This window comes from Nicotiana sylvestris, chromosome 5, assembly GCF_000393655.2.
Source record: "Nicotiana sylvestris chromosome 5, ASM39365v2, whole genome shotgun sequence".
Classification (NCBI taxonomy): domain Eukaryota; kingdom Viridiplantae; phylum Streptophyta; class Magnoliopsida; order Solanales; family Solanaceae; genus Nicotiana; species Nicotiana sylvestris.
Genome location: NC_091061.1, coordinates 41,624,247 through 41,634,466, shown reverse-complemented (window position 1 = coordinate 41,634,466; position 10,220 = coordinate 41,624,247).

Here is a 10,220-nt window from a genome sequence, read left to right as displayed (position 1 = left end):
TGCTAGCTTATGTGCCTTTTACTCGTAAACCGCTTTTATTGTTATTTTAAAAGAATTGCAACGTCGTGAGAACGCGTTTCGAACCACGTCGTAATCAATGCACCCGTGATTTTCAACATATTTCGACTCCGTTGAGATTTGGATTTGGGTCGCATCAATGTGCACCCGAGTTTAGGAATGTAGTTTTATTAAAGTCGTGCTTAAAGAGTCTAGCATATTATTATTTTGGGAAAATCGTGAAATTCGCTGAACGGCCCTTCCGAATTCTATGTATTCTTATTATAGCCATTTATTGAGGGCCCCACAATTTATATGTTTTGTTTGGCGAGGCTCGTCCCGTCATTTTTATTTAAAGGTCAACCCTGAAGTGACTATGATTTTTTTTATTTATTTTGTCTCTAAAGAAATAAAGAAAAGAGTCCTAATTAGTTATTATTTAGCAAAACCAAAGCACGTCAATTATGTATTACCAAACTAATCACCCTTTGGGCATTGGGCCCAGACAGCCCATGCCGAGCTTCCCAAGCGGAGACTCCAATAACCCGGATTGGGCCTGAGATTAGCCCAAACTCACAGCTAACCAGGCCGTGTGGGAAGAGAGTTGAGGGATCGAATCCTCTGAGCCGGCAGACCTATCAATTTGCTCAGCCAATGCTGAACTTCTTACTAAAACCACAGTTGGTTACTCAAACCACTTATTGCAAGTAAAGTGTGAATTCTACAACTCCAGTTCTAATTGAAATTTACAACAATTTTTACGAACAGAATCATGCTTTCTTGTTTACTTCCTACTTATAAGCATGGTAACGACATGAAATACTCAAAGGCAGCTATATCCCTTTCCAGGGCAACCTAGCACGACTAGGACAAAATTTGCACATCATTATTTGATTACAGACTGAAAGCACGCAGCTACTAGAGGTCCATTTCATTACTTTCAAATAAACTCATGAAACAAACTGTTAACCAATTAACCTGACTATTCCATTATCCTAACATAACACTAAATACAACTAATGTGCGAAATCAAAAGCTCTCATACATTCAAGACATATCAAATGACAGTTTCAGTCCATTCATATTTTAAGTTTTAATTACAGTATTCAAACAGCTCAAAGCCAAAGAGATCTAATGTAAAATTAAACTATCGCGATGGTAGAGCCAAAGCAGTGATAGATCTTCATTTTTATTTTACTTTCAACAGGAAATGCTACATCGAAGGCTTGACGGGTACCTGTTTTATGAAATGGAACAGAGGAATGGTCAGTCAGCAGCAACTCAAACGCAGCAAACCAATGGATGATCAACCAAACACAAATGCACAGCCCAGAATGAACTCGAAATCAGATTAAAATGAGATATCGATCACAAATCAACTGAATGCACCCAAATAAATCGAAATTGAGCTTGAATTAACCCAAATTGAACTAATAGACCTCAGAAGAATTTCAACACATTAGAATCAAGCTATGAGACCAAGAGCAACTATTGAAATTTCGAGATTGAGCCAGTCCCTATTTAATTTCAACTTCAATCCCCTACTTCTTGCCTTGTGACTCAAGTCAACCCTCTATGTTAACTGAAATATGCCTTAACACCTACACCTAGAAGCTTCTAGGAAATGCTAATATGCATTCCCTGTTTTACCCTTACCCCTTCCCTGAATTACCCCCTTGGAATTATTCGGAACTTATTAACTGCATATTTAAACATTCCCTAATTAAATAAACCCCAAACCCCCAAACAAAATTAAACTATCAAACCAAACAATTTACCCTAAATTCCCTTAAACAACTCGATTACCCAGAAAGTGGAACAATTATAACAAGGAGGTAATACTAAATCATTACGCTAAACTAAAGAAAATTTTGAAGCTAGTCTAACAGAATCAAATAGCAAATATTGATTATACTTGTGCGGAATCAGAATTTTAAAGGGATATTTACATAAACTAAGAACTAACCATTAACCTATGATCAAACAAGCCCAGGTGAGTCAGGCGAACAACCGAAAGACTTAGAACACAAGATGAGAAAAGAACAATAGACATGCAAATTACAATTGGAAACTAACCTAGATGAGAAGGGGAACAAATAGAAGAATATTAAACCACTCGAGAACTCACTGATGGGCTTAAGGTCTTCTAACACTTGGTTCGAATATTCAAGCAGTCCTGTTGTCGTTTGACCCCCGGTGATGGTAGAAATATCATGAGGAAGGCGGGGAAAGTCCCATAGCACCGATTTGGTGAAGTTTGATGAAACCCAGGTTCGCCGGAAAATTTTCAAACCTAAATTCGAACGATTCCACCCATAGTTGAAGGACACGGTTAAGGGTGTTCGATAAAGGATGAAGAGAGGATACTGGGGTGTTAATTTGGGGCTGTTTGGCGTAACCGACGTCGTGGCCGGAAAACTTTAACCGGATATTCGACGAGCTCCGGCACGATTTGAGGGACACCAACGGCATGGTTAGAAAGAGGGATTCATGGGGAATCTATGGTGTGAATTTGGGACGAATTGGCATAGGTGTTGTTCATCGCTGGCGGCGGCTCCGGTGGTGTTACAACAAAGTACGAGGAAGAGGACTTTGGTCTTAGGGTTAGTTGCCTTATTCAGACAATAATATGTAAAAGGGGGAAATTTCCTAACTGTCAGATCAAAGGAAATCAATGGCCAAGATCAAATAAAGACGAGACGACATCGTTTTGATAGAGAACTGGACCGGGTGGGGAATGGTCTTTGGGCTGGGTCGGTCACCATTAAATTGTTTTGGGCCTGAGTTGATAAACAAGGCAAGCCCAATTCAGCAGCCTTATTCTCTATTTTTATTTTTCCCTTTTCATTTGTTTCTTTTATCTAATTTTTTTTTTGTATTTCATCTTGTATATTTTTGTATTTTTCAGATTTTATAAAATTGCAACAATTAAAATAAAGTCCTAATATATTTCAAAATTAAACTAATTGATTTCTAAAATTATTTTAAAAATTATTTCGGGACGAATTCACAATTAAACAATTTAAAAATGCAAAAATGAACTATTTTTGTTATTTTCTTCAGATTTTGTTCTAAAACAAATTAACCCCTAATTAATACTAAAAATATGAAATTAAATCCTAAATGCAAATGCATATTTTTGTATTTTTCATATGAATTAAAATGCACATATAAAATGCAACAATTAACAGAAAATGACACCAAAATTCACAAAAATTGTAAAATAATAAAGAAATTGTTTTGTTTGAATTTCTGGGAATAATTTGCTTTGGGCAAAAATCACGTGCTCACAAATCCAGGAGGACATCACCACACGCCACACACCTCCTATACCTGTAGAAGACATCAACCCCGAGTCGTGGCCAAAACCATCAGTTATTCTTCAAAACCCGCTAACACATAATCAAGTCATCAGAACTGTTTTCCTTTAACTCAATTGAGTCATGCAGACTGCCAAACACAAAAACAACTTAATCCGAAATGCTCGCTCTGAAGGAATCTTCTGCGAATCTGAAGTCGTTTCTTGCATCTCTCTAATACTGCTATGTAGAATCATTTTTGATATATAAGTACCGCAATTCCGGACACCATTCACTAATGATCTCGAGCTCTAGCCATACACAAATCCGAAAATCCTCCAATGCCACATATGGATCTTGAACTCATTAGAACTTTTTCGATAGTCATCTACCTTGCTATAAATCACCCCCGATGAAACCTCTCAAATCATAGACAATCCTCAAGCACATCCCCGTCCAAGAATTATATAACGTATAACCATGCAATTCGATTGTCAATAAAAGACTCCCTCACTTGGCTTGAATCCATAGAACACATCATCTATAACATATAACACCCTTCCTTCGTAGTTGCCCTAGTCTCACGCTATTAATTAGATGAATACATCATAAACATTCCAAAAACTTTTCCAAGTACACATTCACCCTAGTGAACGTCAAACCAACTTCCTCAAGCCCTCCAAAGTGGTAGTATATGCATTCCACTAAGTAGAATCCTTATACGAGTTACACAGCCTCAAATCTGACCAGCTAGCCTCAAATCGACATCTCCCAATGACCTTACCACAGTTATGAAAACTAGGCAACCTAACACATTGAGACAGTGATCAAGCATCCACATCCCTTCACAACCCATTCGCAATATCACAAGTTGTCGATGCACGATGGTACTTAGTGCTCAACATCACATACGGACAAATGGAAAGAAATCGAAGTTGTAGGCTTCAAGCTGAAACAAGATCGCACGATAAGGAATGAAAGAAGGAAAGTTTTCTAAATGCCCTGTATCCTCTAGAAGATAGGTATTGACGTCATCATACCAATCTACAAGACTCTACTACACACTCTTATGACTCATAGAACCTATGAACTTAGTGTTCTGATATCAACTTGTCATAACCCAAAATTCGCCTAGTTGTGATGGTATCTAACTCAACTTGCTAGGTAAGCCAAATAATAGTCAACATATTTCTACTGAAATTAATATAAAATTAAAAAGTGAAATGACTAAATCTCTGCACAATAACCTAAGGATTGGTAGTGCAAGACATGAGCCTCTAAGACTTAGTTTTACAAAGTTGGTATGAAAATGATACAACACCTGTTTGAAGTATACATAAATAGAATTTAAGTCCTAAACTATCATGAATAAGAGGTAGCTTGAATCTGGAACACTAGAACGTCTTCAATGCCAGGCTTCATCTTCCATAGCAACGTAGCTTCAAGATCAACACGCAAGGTGTAGAAGTGTAGTATGAGCACAACCAACTCCATGTACTCAATAAGTATCTTGACTAACTTCGATGAAGTAGTGACGAGGCTTAAGTTAAAATATACTCACTCAATATATTACCTGTGCAGATGATAAGTAGAAAGAGTAGTATGAGTAAAGAGATACAAATAATCACATAGTAAAGAAAATGAAAAATACAAATAACAGAGGGCTCCATAATATCGTAATGTCTCAATCTCACAACATAATATACAACATAAAATAATCAACAAGAATAACCAAAATATGTCTTTTTCGTTGCTGCGCACAACCGTTCCACAAATATATATATATATATATATATATATATATATATATATATATATATATATATATATATATATATATATATATATATATATATAAAAGTATATGGTAAGTGAAGACATGTAGCAGGTTAAGGCATCTAATAAGTAAATCACATGACAGTTACATGCATGTAATATGTATAGACTAATAACAAGTAAAGGCATGAATTCGAAGAGACACATGTAGTAGAAGTAAATTAAGTAAAAGTGTAGGTGTAACAGTAACAAACAAGGTAAAGATATAGCTATAATTGTACCAGGCCAAAGGGAAATCACAGAAGTAACTATATAAGGAACTCGAACGAAAAGTATCATATAAAACATCAAACATTAATAGAAACCAAAGTAATGGCATGTAAGTACTTAATGAATGAGCAATCATAACAGAAATTCAACTTCATTTCCTTTTGCACGATAATAACTAACAAACTAATCTCATTTCAAATCGCGCGGAAATACTCTTTCGTGCCAACATCATATCAACCGCATGGAATTAACCCTTGCGCCAAAATATAGTCCTAAGACCCTAATCCTCACATATATTACATATAAAAGGAACTCAAGTGACAAGACAATAATATGTACAAATGGGTGTTCATGATGCTCCGGTCAATTAAGTATGTAATCTATCCGAAAATAACACATTAAATCCTTTTAAGATGCCATATGTTTTGACATGATTTCTGATATAGTTAATTGAGTTTATTAGTCATGGAATTAAATAAAGCTCAAGTCAAAGTATCACCGGGTTCATCAAAGCACAAAGAAAGTACATAATTTCCCCCTCCCGAGCATGGAAAATTCGGACGCATGCATATACGCTCGTCACCACGTATATGATCCACCCCTGCATGTAACAAATAATATTATTTAGTAGCAAAAATTTCCTCAAGAAGACTAGGATAAATACTTACTTCAAATAAGCCAAATCGATACACTAGAAGCTATCCCGCAGAAATCGACCTCCGAACGACTCAAAACTAGCAAAAAGAAATTCAAAATCATCAAATAATGCCATAGGAAGCATACTCAAACGATAAAGGTCGAATTTTTAAACCATTCTCAAAGTCAACCAAAAAGTCAACCCGAACACGCACCCTGAAATCTGACAAAACTTACAAATTTCAAAAATCCATTCGAATACAAGTCCAACCATACTAATTTCACTCAAATCTAACTCCAAATCGATGTTCAAATCTCAAAATCCACTTTAGAAAAGTTTTGACAAAAATTTCCAATTTTTCTTTTAGATTCATCAAATTAAAGGTCAAAATCGTAGATGAAATCATGTAAAATGATCAAAAACCTAATAAAAAATTACTTACCCCAATTCATGTAGTGAAAATCCTCTCCAAAATTACCCAAATCTGAGCTCCCCAACTCAAAGTGTGATAAAATAAGTCAAAGTCCGAAAATAGAGTACTATATAACATTTCCCAGGTGAACCCTTCGCGAACACGGTATTAGCCTCGCGTTCGCGAAGCACAATGCTGCCTTAGCCTAAAAACCTTCTATGTGAATGTGAATCAGCACACGTGAACACGATGAACAAATCGCCTACAGACCGCGAACGCGAACAACACATGCGAATGCGTAGACTTCACACCCAGATCCATCACGAACGTGGTAGAACCTTGCAAACGCGATGCACAATGCTATCCATCCTCATTCACTCTACACGAATGCGATACCACTATCGCCAACGCGATGCTTACCTGACACCAGCAAAACCAGCAATCCAAATATAAGGAAAAGGGTCTGAAATCAATCTGAAACTCACCTGAGCCCTTGGGACCCTGTCCGAACACTCCAACAAGTCTCAAAACATAATAAGAACCTACTCGAGGCCTCTAATCACACATAACAATATCAAAATCACAAATCGTATTTCAAATCAAACTTAATGAACTATTTCAAAATTTTAAATTCTCAACTTGCACGTCTAAACAACTCGGAATCACCTCAAATTTTGCACACAAGTTCAAGTGACACAATGAACGTATTCCAAATTCCAAAACAACAATCCGAATCCATTAAATCGAAGTCAACTCCTGATCAAACCTATGAACTTTCCAAATCTTCAAATTGTCAACTTTCGCCGAATAGTGCTAAAACATTCTAGAAACACGCAAATGCAAATTTGAGCATAAGCCCAAATTCAGAATTACTATCCGGACCTAACGAAACCATACAAACTCCGATCCGAGGTCAAATTTATAAAAGTCAAACTTGGTCAACTCTTCTAACTTAAAGCTTCTAAAATGAGAATTATTATTCCAAACCAATTTCGAACCACTCGAAAACCAACTCGACGATGCACGTTTATTCTTCCAAACCAATTCTGAACCACTCGAAAACCAAACCGATGATGCACTTAAGTCATAATACACCATATAACTACTTATGACCTCAAACTATCGAAATAAAAGTAAATTCTCAAAATGACTAGTCAGATCGTTACAATTTTAGATAGAAAACTTTCAAAAAAATGTTAACTTTTGCATCTATGAATGATTGGTTATCTAAGGATTGTGGCATGGTGGATAAATTACCTCAACTCCTAAACAGAAGTCTTGCGTTTAAGCTTTTAGAGTGAAAAAATTATGACAAAAATGCTTCTCTCTTAAATGGGAATTAAGTGGATTAACCACTTTTTTAATAGATAATTAAAGTTTAGTCACAATTTTAATATATAATTTATATATAGCCATTTTTAAGCTACAAAGACTTTTTTTCTCTCAACTACACTTTCACTAACGACTGTAAAATGCTTTCTATCGGAAGTTTTCAGGCTTCAGTTCCTTGTCGCCGACGATTATCTCTATTTCTGTTATGCTTTTTTATTTCCGGTCTTCTTTGTACATTTATCTTTTAGTGTCTTCTATCTTGGACGTATCAAATTTTTTTTTTCTATGATTTGGGTTATTCTTTTATTTGTTCATTTATTCTTTTGGGAAGAATATGTTTGTTAATTTTGGTAGGTACCATGGACATATCCAGACTGTTGTTGCATTTACAAGGTGTGGTATCAACATCTCAGATGTTCAATCTCTTGGAAATGCATCAATTTATCTGGGCATGCCAAAACAATTGCAATCAGTCGATCATCAACAATATCACCAATCCAGTTCAAAGTTGGACATTTCAGAAGCACACAACTATGTTACTAATACACAGAGGATCAACACATCAATCACAGCTTAACATACAGGCTACTGGCCATCAGCAAGGCACAACTAGGGGCTCTGACCCAGCCATCATGCACTGGTTGCTCACATATCTTCAGCAGCAGCAGTCCGTAGTAATCTTCAACAGCTCATTTGCCCAACCTCATGGGCCTTTTGATTCCTATCTTTAAATTGGCTTTCTTTGTGTTCAATGCCAAAGAAAATTTGAAGATGGCTCCTTCTTTAGTCACACATTTTTTGGTATCTTTCAATGGAGGGTTCATCACTTAATCTGGATGCAATACCCTTTGTACATGGAATTGGATCCTCACACCTTTTTGCTTAGGAGATCTAGGACTAATTGTATTTTTTGTATATCTAACCTAGGTACACTAATCCATGCTTTTGTATATCCAATTGTCTAACATTGTTGCATAGGCAATGGGAACCTTTCTCTAGGTCTAACTCCATTTAGTTGCGTAGGTTCATTTGATTATCATTCATGGGTGATCAAATGTACAACCATTTTTGGGAAGTAAGGTCTATGTTTCCCTCCATTGTTGTATTTTATGTTACATTAATGAAAATTAACACTGGGCACAATGCCTAGTTGATTATTAAAAAAAATAAAAACAAATTCTCCATCTTCGGTTCCTCTATTAGATCTACTTTGAATTTTCCTAGTGTTATTTTAAAAGTTTTAAATTTTCATGACTTTGTCATTGAATTCTTAACTTTAGAACCACAAACTTCATAACTTTATCCTTAAGCTCTCAATTGTAGAATCACAAATTTCATGATACTATCCTTTAATTCCTAATTGTATAACCATGAACTCTATCGTTGAGTTTGCAGTTGTAAAATCTCAAACTCCATGACAATATTCTTGAGTTTGCAATTATATAACCACGAACTCTATGATGCTATCCATGAGTTCTAATTGCAAAACAATGAACTTCACGATCTTTAGTTTTCAATTGTAGAACCACAAACTCCACGATGCTATTCTTGAGTTCCAATCCTATAACCACGAACTCAATTATGCTATCCTTGAGTTCTCAATCTTAGAACTATGAACTCTATAGCGCTATCCTTGAATTTTCGATTGTACAACCATGAACTCTATGCCGATATCCTTGAGTTTTCAATTGTAGAACTACGAACTCCATGATGCCATTCTTGAGTTTTCATTTGTATAACCATGAATTCCATGAAGCTATCCTTGAGTTTTCAACTGTAGAACCATGAACTCCATGACGCTATCCTTGAGTTTCAATTATATAACCACGACTTTTGTGATGCTATCCTTGAGTTTGCAATTATATAACCACGAACTCCATGATGCTATCCATGAGTTCTAATTGCAAGACCATGAACTTCACGATCTTGAGTTTTCAATTGTAGAACCACAAACTCCATGATGCTATTCTTGAGTTCCAATCCTATAACCATGAACTCAATTATGCTATCCTTGAGTTCTCAATCTTAGAACTATGAACTCCATAGCGCTATCCTTGAATTTTCGATTGTACAACCATGAACTCTATGCCGATATCCTTGAGTTTTCTATTGTACAACTACAAACTCCATGATGCTATTCTTGAGTTTTCATTTGTATAACCATGAATTCCATGAAGCTATCCTTGAGTTTTCAACTGTAGAACCATGAACTCCATGACGCTATCCTTGAGTTTTCTATTGTACAACTACAAACTCCATGACGTTATTCTTGAGTTTTCATTTGTATAACCATGAATTCCATGAAGCTATCCTTGAGTTTTCAACTGTAGAACCATGAACTCCATGACGCTATCCTTGAATTTTCAATTATATAACCACGACTTTTATGATGATATCCTTGAGTTTCCAATTATATAACCACAAACTCCATGATGCTATCCTTGAGTTCTAATTGCAAAACAACAAATTTCATGATCTTGGGTATTTAATTGTAGAA